Genomic DNA, 10,361 nt, shown 5'->3' with positions numbered 1-10,361 from the left:
CAGAATTATTACAAATCAATTTTTTTAAATATAAAAAATATAATTAAAATAAAAAAAATATTTCAATTTAAATATCAACTAGTTTTTTTTTTACACACAAGTAGTTGTTTTGATTGGTATTATATTTGATCCTTTTAAGCAAGGTGTTGAATCCAAACTTTTTGGATGAAAAAAAAAATGTGATCATAAAAGAAAACCTAATTAAGAAGTCATTGCTTACCTCAATTTTTGGGTGCAACCATTGATAGAACTAGAATATTGGTGGATTCACCTATTTAAATCCGTACAATTTAAATGAATTCTACTTTAGGGAACGAGACAACATATCCTGCAAGTTAAATGGGTTGGTCGCTTTTGAAAAAAAAAATTAAAAACCTAAAATTTAATTATTTCGTAAGAATTTAATGTTTATGGACTGACAATTACAGATTGATATTGTTATCTAATCATAAATTATTATTTAAATTATTTTAATTTTAAAAATTAATAAATTTATTTGTGAATTCTTATTCAATGACTGAAATTTTGTATACTTGTATAACCCTTTATTTCTTTTTTTAAACCATTTAAAAAAAATCTAAAAAAATCAAATCAAGTATCGTGCATGTTGCGGGAGTTACATTAAAAAAAACAATTATCTAAAATAAAAAGCAATAAACCAGACCTGTTGGCTGTTGTGGAAGTTAAACAAAAAAGATGAAAACCAACGACAACTAAATCTACTAAACTAAGCATCATGAACTATCCAGCTCACATAATTTGCATTTTCTCAAGCCACCTAAAAAGCATTTCCCCACATTGAATGGCTTTTTGTTTTGCCTTTTAAAAAAAATACTTTTAGTTTTACTAAAGCAATAAATTGCTCTTTTAAAAAATAAAATTATAACATTTGTGAGATTCCAAATTTCACCTATTCAAAACAGAGTTAACCGAGTATAACTAAGTCAATTGCATAAACAACAATCCAATTAACTTGTTGGACTGGCTGTGGTTTTAATTTTAATTTCTAGCCAAACCAGTCCAACTAGCCAACCCAAACCAGTTTTAAAACATTGATCTTGAACGAAAGAATATTAATTCTGTTTTTATCATATGTATTATATTATCTTTCATTGTAAGAAAATAATTGACGTGAAATAAGGGACTGATTAAGCACAGTGCACACCAACTCTGACACTAATAATAAATAATAAATTAATAATAAAAATAATATACTATAAAAAAGGATATCAAAGTTACATATGCAACCTATTTTCCATAGTTTATTTTTTTAAGATTTACGCCTATGGTCACAAACAGAATGATAAGAATGATACGAAGAAGAGTAAGAGTGTTGCTAGGTGCACCCAACATTCTAATAAAATGATAAAATTATCTTTACTTGGTTTTTCTCTTACGGATCAAGTTGATCCGGAAGTCTCTTCCGGATCAACTTGATCCGTAACCTTCGGATCAACTTGATCCGTAAGAGGAAAAATAAAAATTTTGTTAATTATACAAGATATTTAAAGATATTTATTTTGTTAATCAATCAATCATAATCATAAATCATGCTAATCAATCATAATTTCCTAAAAGATGATATATCTATATATAATCATAATTCATTCTAATCAATCAATCATGCTAATCAATCATAATTTCCTAAAAGAGGATATATCTATATATAATCATAATTCATGCTAATCAACCAATCATAATTCCCTAAAAGATGATATATCCGAAAACTGAATCTAATTCAATCATAATTAGCATAAATTATGATTATATATAGATATATCCTCTTTTAGGGAATTATGATTGATTAGCATGATTGATTGATTAGAATGAATTATGATTATATATAGATATATCCTCTTTTAGGAAATTATGATTGATTAGCATGATTGATTGATTAGCATGAATTATGATTATGATTGATTGATTAGCAAAATAAATATTTTTAAATATATTGTGTAATTAACAAAATTTGTATTTTTCCTCTTACGGATCAAGTTGATCCGGAAGTTGGATCAACTTGATCCGTAAGAGAAAAACCAAGCAAGGGCAATTTTGCCATTTTTTTAGAATGCTGGGTGCACCTAGCAACACTCTAAGAAGAAGTTGCAGCAAAAGCTCATGACAGCAGGCCCAAGATGAGCACTAACAGACCTTCATATCTTGATGATTTTTGTGTAGCCTCTGTAGGATGGAATAACAATAGTGCTGTTTCAAGATAATGCCAAATTCTATTAGAAGCTGTTAGTAATATTAGTGAAGCATGAAGTCTGTTATTAGTGGAGAATCAATTCTGTTAGGATCACAGAAGCTTGTTATTATCTATATAACCATGAGTAAATAAATGAATCAGCATAGATGAATTTGAGTAAGAATACTTGGTGTAGTAAAGAGGTCCCTTGTCCTAGAAATCAAGGTCTCTTCCCTTTACTTCTCCCTCTCCTTGTAACCAATGCACTAACATTGAGAATCCTCTGGTTACAAATCAAGCTCAATACAATTATGGAACACTAAGAAAAACCTCAGTTTGTTAGAGACACAACAAATTTCACAAGGATTACCATGATGTTTGATTTGACGTTCACGTTCAACACCAAAGTTTCAGCTCACAAAAATTATGTTCAACGTGCTTTAGAATGTGTTATTCATATAAAACACATGCACACTAACTCAAAGACTATTAGAACAAAGGATGAAAGTTTGAAAAAAAAAAAGCTTCAAGTCTCACATCGCTCAAGATAAACACTTGAATAGTATTTCACTCCCTATATATAGAGAGTTCATTTCTTCATTTTTCCTTGCCCCAGTTGAGAAGCATTTCCTCAACTTTTCTTTCTCCCTCCCATATTTCAGCCGATGCATTTCCGGCAAACTTCTCCCTCTTTCTTTCTGTCGCTCTAAAATTTCGGTTGGCTATAAGAGTGACTTTTTAAAGTCATATTTTTGGTTGGCTATAAGAGTGACTTTTTAAGTCGTATTTTCGGTTGGCTATAAGAGTGACTTTTTAAGTCGTATTTTCGGTTGGCTATAATAGTGACTTTTCAAGTCATATTTTTCGGTTGGCTATAAGAGTGACTTTTTAAGTCATATTTTCGGGTGGCTTTAGAGTGACTTTTCAAGTCATACAAGAGGGTGTAATTCTAGAAAAAGGTTCCCTAAGTGCAGTGAGAATCTTATACAGTGATCTGGACTGTTTTATCCTGGAGACGTTGTGGTTGATAGTCTGCTTCACAATTTTTGGCAGTGCCACGAAACGTCTTAAAGAAAGTGATATTGTCCGCAACTCAGTCAATAATTTTTTTTTGATTTGCCATAAACTATTGTTACAACAAAGACATTCTCCACAACTCGTCACATAAGAAGTACAATCATAGGTTAAAGGAGAATGGTATAAATAGGCCATATAGGCCTCAAGTATATACTCTTTCCATAGGTTTCTCTTTGTCCCTCTCAATCTAACTTTTACATTTTTTCTTCTTCAGGCAAACATTAAGTTAAGTGTTGGAATCCTTGTAGGTACACTACTAGAGTTCCATTTCATGCAAACCTAAGAATATTCCATCAAGATATTCCTCCTTCCTGGATTAATGTTGAACATTTTACATCACATGTTAGAACGATTCAGTGCTAATAAATCTCGTTTGGGCAAAAAATGCATAAAGAGATAGTAGATTATCATTTTTTTATTATAGACTTGGAATTTTGAAAACTGACTCGTAGGAAGAAGGACGGGGGAGTGTTTTTCTCAAAATAAAATTATTTAGGGCGAAGAAAGAGGTGAGGGGAGTGTATTGACTGGGGATAGTTTGGTTAAAAAAATAATCAAAAGAAAAAAAAAGGAAAATGGATAGGGTATAAATAACAAGGATGAATGTAAATAGCAACTGTCATGAAAATATTGAGCTGGCCCAAAATTGAAGCCGCCCGTAAAGTTTTTTTTTCTTTTATTTGTTTTTTGTAAAAAAAATTGCTTTATTTTATTTATTTTACAAATAGCCACTTCTTAACTTGAATCAATTCCTGACTATTTTTGGGGAAAATTTTATTTTTAAGTGCTTCTTCTATACAGATAAGGAATCAATTATTTGAATTAGTTATTCTCTAAAAAAACCAAATTTCTAAATGTTGAACACGGTATTGTCCATCGTGAAAAAATAAATTAAATCAAATAAAATTTCTTTTGTTCAAGAAAACAATAGCAGATTAGATAACTAGATATTAAAATTTAGGTTTAAATATACTTTTCGACCCTATAATCTAGTATTTTTTGTTTTTTGTTCCTACAAAAAAAATTACTTTAGTTCCTGTAAATTATATTTGTTTTATTTTTCGTTCTTAAAGTGATTTGTATGACATTTTTTTATTATTTAAAGTATTTTTTTATTGTTCAAAGCGCTTTAGGAATGAAAAATAAAATAAAAACATTTTATAATGACTAAAATGATTATTTTTTAAGGATGAAAATAAAAAAAATAAAACTTAATTACAGTGATAAAAAAAATTATTTGAGCCTAAAATTTATCAAGCTCAACAAAGTGACAAACGCACCTGCATGACAATTAGATGTTGTCTCAAAGGTCGAAGTGAGGAGTATAATTGGAAAAGAGAAATGTTAATAACTCTCTGTTTAACACTTTTTTTAATACTTGCTCATTAATTGATTGAAATTTATTGGACATTATTATCAATTTTGATGGGCCTTACATCTAAATTAGAAGAGATAAGAGATATGAGACCCACCAAAATTGATAGTTTTTAAAAAATTTAACTAATAATTATTAAGTGTGTTAGAAAGAAAAATTCAAAAAAAGTGTAGCTAGCATTTTTGATTGGGTAATGATTGAAATTTGAAAACTAAAGTCCGATAATTTTCATCCAAATGTCCATTTATTTATACTAAAGCCCGAAGAAACATAAAACCATGGGCCTTTGCTTCACTCACCAATGTTTTGCTTCTTGCACCCTCAAATTTTTAATATCGCCAACTTGGGCTTTCCCCTTCTATCCTTGCTCACCCTCTTCTTCTCTCCATGTTTCTCTTTCTATCTTCCACTCCATCGCACCTCCTTTTCCTTGCGTTGCCGCACAACCTCCTCCACCTTTGTTGCTCCAACCATGTTAACTCAGGCAACAACAACCAATGTAATTCGAATTGGCTAATTGGTAAGTTACACTTTTTTAGCTTATGGATTTGGGATTCCAGAATTATGATTTCATGCTTTTGGATTGAGTAATCCAAAATTGTATTCTGGATTAAAGATAATAATTAATTTGAACTATAAAAATGATTAAGTTACACTTTATTTTTTAAGATTACACTTTTAATTTAAACCTTATAACAAATATCAAAGATAATAATTAAATTTTATTTAGTAATCTTTTATAAATTTAATGATTATGTGAGGTTTTAATAAATTTTCAAGTAATTGTTTCGTTTGAGATGTTATTTTCATTCTTCTTTTTGGTGAATACTCATTTTGGTCATTTAAAGTGTGAGGTCATAATAAATTGATCTTAAAAGATAAAAAAATTTAAATTTAATTTCTAAATATATAAAAAATGTAATAGATTAATCATGAGAATAATTTAACAATAAATTAGTTCATAAATTTTATGACTTAATGTCAAATTGATCATTGAACACTATAATTTAATGATTAAATTTATCTTACAAATTTAAGGGTAGGATCAATGTGCCACACTTTTTACGCATTTGAGTGCTAAATTTGAATTTTTTTTTAATCTTTTCACACTATTTACATTCTTATTCTCTATATATTGATGACGCGTGGTGTAACATTGATGCAATCGATCATCCGATCGAGTTGGCTGGTTTTCATCTTTATTATCAGTAACGTTTTGAATATTCAACCCATACGTGTCATAATGAAAGTTCTATCTGAGAACACCACAAAACGTGACAAGTGTAACGTGGTAATGTTATGTTAACATGCATGGCCGACATCATGAAGGTATCAAAGTAAATTAAAAATGTTTTATTTGGCAAACCATAATTAATGGGAAGCAAATAGGTATATAAAATAGCTAGCGTCTTCGAGTTTAAACAAACCATGTGAAGTCAACACGAGAATTATAGATTTGAAGAATTAATTGTTCCCGAAATTATTAGTTTCTCAATGATGTATTCCTCCTATCAATACGGATATTAAACAATTGATCCAATAATCATAAACTAGCTTGTGTAGTTTTAAATGAAAAAAAAAAATTCTTCCAATTCGTGCTAATATGAATATATAAAAAATCTACTAGTATCACTATTAATTGGTTAATTTAGTTCTACATCATAAGTACGTGACTACGTGTTTCTTTTCCAAACGACTACGCCAAACTATCACATACGTTCTTATCGTATTCCATATGTATATACCCGTGTGATCCAGCAATTCTATACCTTATCCATTAAGAAATTATCAAAAGCGCTGGCGTTGTGTAAGCAAATCAAGTTTTCAAAAGGATATTATAATCTATAAAAGACCAATATGCATTATCTGTAATTTCTATGATGTTAATTTGAAGGCCTCCAAGTTAGTACACATCATTTAATGTTAGTTATTACTACTCTACAAAATTCCCAATAACTTGAAGATCAGAATATACTTGTGAGTGACCAGTCTAATAGTGTTGCATCATCCTGTAGTGTGATGAGCTACCAATACCATAATTAATCAACAACTTTAGAGAATCTCAATGCCCAACAACCGACCTTAATTGATGCATATTCCCACCCCTAATTTATTTAATATAAAATGAAATGGGGATAACTATTACTACAAGACTTAACCACGCAATTTTACACATTTTAATAAAAATATTTTTTCTTTTATATACTTTTAAAATTCCAATAAGAAATTTAATGAATTATTAAATTTTATTGTGTGCTTTAACTTTTTAATGTAAAAGTTAAATTAACGAAGATGAAGGATACTTTATTTCATTATCATAACTATTTAAACATTAATTGGGCAGGCCCACTGGTCATTTTCAATGTTGACTATTACTACCATTATAATTAAAATATTATTCATGGCAAGAGAAGATGCTTATCTCCCTATAGTACCAAAAAATGAGATCGACAACCCATCCACCAATATACCACGATCCAGCCACGGTTCCCCTGTGTCCCTTTTGAATGCAAGGGATTAAATTCTTTTTCTTTTTCGGTTAATTGTGTTCAAGATGACACTTTACTCTTCAGAAGTCAATATATTTGGCTCTATTGATTTTATGGATTTGATTTCGTTAGTCTATTTAATTCATTTTTTTAGGCAGGTTGGGACAATATTATTAATATGCCAACTTGTTTGGACCAATCTCATTTTTCGCCGTAAGAAAAAATGCTTTTAACAAGACGGAGCGTATTGCGCCGTTAAACTAATAGTTTTTTTTTTAAAGATAAAATTAGCAAAAATAGTGTAAGATTTTGAATTTCTATTTTATTTAGTTACGAAAAAAAATTGTGTTTAAGATTCAATATTTTAAGTTAGAAGTTAATCTTTAATTATGATTTTTCTTTCATTTTTTAGGGGCTTTTTGATCATTTTTTTTCAGAGACTAACTCCTTAAACAAGAAAAATTAGATTTTTGTAATTCATATTTCAAAAATAGATTAGCTTACGTCATCCTATTTTTAACAAGTCGGTGACGGATGGACCAAACCGACTAGGGTAACTCACATTTTGTCATCTGTGATTGATTGATTGATTGTGTCAATTATAATGCATGATAAATAAATAAAGATTGAATCACAATCTAAAAGCTTATTAAGATTTTAATAGACATATATTGTTAGAGTGTGTTTGATTGAAGATTTTTTAAATGTTTAAGAATGGATAAATCTATTTGGATGATAATAAACATTCTTAAAAATATTCATATATATTTCTTGGTAATAAAATATTTATATATTTAGTTTTGATAAAACTTTCTCAAAAAAATGTAATTATTTATCATAATAAATGATATATTATATAATAAGAGTAACCCAATATTTTTAATGTAATAATTATTTTCCAACTCAAGAAAGTTTCCTACTTTCTTCCATGAGAATAATTTTGCGGAAAATGAGTACAAGTAAAAACCTGAAGGTGGAAAATAATGTTTTTCAAGAATATTATTTTCAAATAAAAAATTAGATATGAGAAACAAACATTATTAATTTTAAATTCTTGGAAAACTATTTTTTTCTTGTACTAAATGTCCCTTTAATATATATATATATATATATATATATATATATATATATTACCTTGACAATCAATTAGAAATTAACTTTTTTGTAATAAAAAATTAACTTTAATGTAACTTTTGAGAGGGATTATCATAAAACTTAATAAACTTGTTATTTTGTACTAGTATGTAACGGATGACATTGTAAAAAAAAAAACTTTACAGTACATATACTTTTTGTCTGTTATTTTTATATCACTTATGGTGATAACATAAATGAACTCAAACACTTATTTTAATTTCTTAAAACAATATTTACTTTTTTTTATCAATCTAAATAACATGTTTTTTTTATATATACTTTTGTTCTTTTTTATTTTTGTTACTTTTATTACATCTATGCGTGTTTAACTCTGTTCCAAATCCAAAACGAGTGGAATGAATCCTGAATGTATCTATGAAAGTATTTCCAATGTCATGTGATACTCATTAGTGATTGGCCAAAGATCTTAGATCAGCTACGTGGTGTGACTGTGACTTTTACGCCGTGGAGCCATCTTTACCCCACCCACTTGAAACAAATGTCAATACCAAAATCACGTCTCATTCGCGTTCCTAGATATTGGTGTTTGAGTATCAAAACTTTATGTGCTTATAACTAACATAATGTTAATTGTTAGATAGTCTTATCTATAAAATATTTGTTAGAAAAGATTAATCCTTTACATGTGCATATCTAAAAAAAAAATTAATTTTTGACTTTTAATAAAAAGATATCTTGGTTAAAAAAATTACGTGCATATATAATTTAATATTTGTAGTTTAAATATTTAAATTAATGATTGCTATTATAGTTTAAAATAAAAATATAGAGACGTTCAATATTTATCATTTAGTTTAATAAATGATGTAAAAATATTTGATTTAAATAAATTTTTTTAAAAAATAAATAAATTAGTAAATATCATTGAAAGAAATTGGTTGCTCCTTTTTTGGAAGCTCACTCTCAAATCTCAATCAAAACCCGGTGCCGACGTTATAGTCAAAAATAAAAGAAAAACACCAAATGCCGACTCGTTGTATTTGGAGCAGTATTTGTTGATACGTGTTAGCCAACCTACGTTCAAACTTTGTAGACGGAGAGTAATTGCATATCCCTTTATTTTATTTTTTGATTTCACTGTATATCCCTTTATATTCTTTATACACAAATTTATTTTTTAGTTATATTTTACACAAATTTATTCTCATTAGGAGATAAAAATCTAATTTTATGAGTTAAAAAAAGTTTTACAGTGATAAACATATTACGTTATTTTTATTGGATTTAGTGATGTAATAAATGATCAAAATTTGAAAAATGTTAACTTTTTTTTTACATTTTTTCTAAATTATTTTTTGTGATTAACTAAAATTTGTTGGTAATCACTAATTTTAATCAATCTCACATCTAAATCAAACCGACAGATAAATTTATTAAATAATGAGTCTAACTAAAATTAATAATTGTTAACTGTATTAATTGGACTTGACAAACTTTCATACTCAATGATGGACCTACTATATCATTTGATATTTCAAAGAATCTGCCATGAGAACCAATTAATTCCCATCTATTATTGATACTTGATACTTTATCTTTTTTAATCCATGGACTGTCTCAACTTTTTTTTATAACATATAACTCGCTACTCTTTTATTTTCCAATATTTTTTATGTAAATATACATGACTAACAAAATATATTTTAGTCATTCACAAAAACCATAATTTATATAATTTATGATGCTGATGGATCATGAATTTTAGACAAAGTTCTTCTTTTTGTTATCAAAAGTCCCTCTAAGATAATTGTTGTTATTTGTAATTGAATACAAAGTCTCTTTACATATCAATTTATAATTTATTAAATTATTTTTATATTCAACAAGTAGTACTAATATTATGGAGTATTATTTAGTTTAAAATTAAACTCAAATATTGTAAATAATTTTTTTAGTTTGATTTTTGTTATGGATAAAAATGGTACTTTTAAAGGAAATTCAAAATCAGATTTTTCAACATTCATTCGAAGTTTTATTTTCAGGTAGATATTTTAGCAATTGTAATATGATAGAAAAAGAAGTATCATCAGAAAATATAAAGGAAAAAAATTCAATAAATAATAAATGATTATTA

The sequence above is a fragment of the Glycine soja genome, chromosome 11, assembly GCF_004193775.1.
Source record: "Glycine soja cultivar W05 chromosome 11, ASM419377v2, whole genome shotgun sequence".
NCBI classification, from domain to species: domain Eukaryota; kingdom Viridiplantae; phylum Streptophyta; class Magnoliopsida; order Fabales; family Fabaceae; genus Glycine; species Glycine soja.
Note: the sequence above shows the minus strand (reverse complement) of the source record.